Source organism: Folsomia candida, unplaced genomic scaffold (assembly GCF_002217175.1).
Source record: "Folsomia candida strain VU population unplaced genomic scaffold, ASM221717v1 Fcan01_Sc036, whole genome shotgun sequence".
Lineage (NCBI taxonomy): Eukaryota > Metazoa > Arthropoda > Collembola > Entomobryomorpha > Isotomidae > Folsomia > Folsomia candida.
Genome location: NW_019091228.1, coordinates 254,131 through 256,392, shown reverse-complemented (window position 1 = coordinate 256,392; position 2,262 = coordinate 254,131).

Sequence of the window (2,262 nt, the reverse complement as noted above, 5' to 3'; positions counted from 1 at the left end):
TAACTTCGGTTATGGCTGAAATAAGCACATTCAGTAAAATTTCAGCAATTTTTACAGTAGCTGACCAAATTAATATGTTTGTTTAAAAAAATTTAGGATTTAAATAACCCGCATTATTATTTGTGATGTGTTTATCTGTGCTGTAATCGATATCTTTGAACCTTATTAATTCACATATTTATCCATAGCTAGATCCGTCTAAATATTCTTCGAAATGTGGTAAATCTACACATATTGTCTACTATTAATAAAATTCTTCCTGCTTATTTAGTGAAGCTACATACATATAATTTGACGTCATGTTTATTTATCTGGTTCATCACATTATACCGGAAATATGAGAACATTTGCAAGTCTAACGTTAACTTTGAAGGGATGACAAATGATTTTGTATGATGCTTCAATATCTACTGGACAACTTCCTTCAACACCTTACTTTAGTCTAACATTTGTAGATCAACAGACAAGTCAGCTTTCTTGCATGGAGTCGATTCATGTAGGGATTTATTCAACAGAAATTGTAATAGAAATTCGACCTTTTGCGAAAACCCTTAAAATCTGCATTTTCTTTAAGTATAGTCTTCTAGTTAAATTTATTTGTGATCATGTTACACATATGGAAACAAGTTTGCTTATTTAACCGGAAGTGAAGTTACGTCTCGTCACTGGGGACACAGGAATAATGAGATAGAAAGTATAAGAGACTGATAACGTGGGAAATAATTTTTTAGGGGAATAAAAATACCGCTTTCCACGTCGTTTGCGTAATTGTCTCACATATGCGAAATCCCTTGTTAATGAGAATTTTACTGGAATTTTTAATTTGTACTGCAAACAATTGCATATACTGAACGGAGGTTATTATGGCTTTTAAACTCTTCAATTCGATATTCCACAATTGATAAAGTTTTTTGTTATACTGTAGTAATGATTGTGTCGCGTGGGTTAATAAATTTATAGCCTATTCGTAATTAGATTGCTGTCCCAAAGTACGAAAATAGGAAATTGGATAAGCTCTTTAAGTATATGACAAGTATACTTAACCATCTTATTATGATGATCATAACATTACCATATTATACCATTGACTTATCTACATTTTATTATTCTACATATATACTTTTGCTTTAAGTCATGCAATATTTCTTTTTTTACACCCTGGTCCCCTGCTTTGTAAAAATACCAAATTTTTAATAAGAAGCTGTATAAATACCACTGTTCCTATTCAAGTACCTAATCCTAGGCTACTTTATAAATAAGTTTAATTGCAAACTTTATATTTTGCAAATAAATACGACGTCACTCATTATGTAAAACCGTGTGAGATTTCGTGTACCAAGCCGCAAAATAAAACCTAAGTTTTACATACTATATTATACAATACATAATAACCATGATAAAAACAATTTTCTTTTTATGCAACCATAAATTAAATATATGTCGATAATAAGACTAGTGTCAAATTTGAAGCGGGTGCAATAGTTGAATATTCTGGAAATCATTACCTTAGGAAATCATCTCACATCTTTACTTATCCCAAATATACGGATGAAAAATCTGATGGTGTTCGGATTGTATGTATTCGTTTTCTAGTCAGGAAATTGGATATCCAATGTCGATCTATGAATGGGAGGAAGTTATATAATCCAGGAAGTTTTTTTTTCCAGGTCGTGTCCTGATAGGTTGATGTTTGATTTCAATTTTAATCCCATCATTTAAGAAATCAATCTGCAAATTGACAAAAGTATAAAGTTGTTTTCGCTATAAATATTTGAATTTTAAGCAAATAAATAATTTTGAAAGTGTACTAGGTGAATTAGGATTTGCTATTAATCGCCTGAAACACTGTGTCTCTTAATATGCAGATAAAAACATATGTTTATTTATGTAGGTACTTACGAGCCAAATATGTATGTAATTATTGTATCATTTTCCCATAATTATATGGAGGCCGAAAATTGTTAACTTTGTTAGTCAGCTTATGAAGTATGTAAATATGTATGTATGTGTTCCGCTGCAATTAGTAAATAAATCAATTAATAATACTCGATCAGAAGAATTTTTATTAGGCTAATTTATTTAATGCATTAACTAAGTACTTACTTGAAGACATTTAAACCTGAGAATCGTTTGGTCATCATGGTCGATTTGATATTTTCTTCTTCTGTCAATACTGAAAATACGAGGAGGATTATATTTATTGTATTTCCAAATCAAAATCAAACTCAATAGAGAAAGTAAATCCATATCGTGTCAATCCAG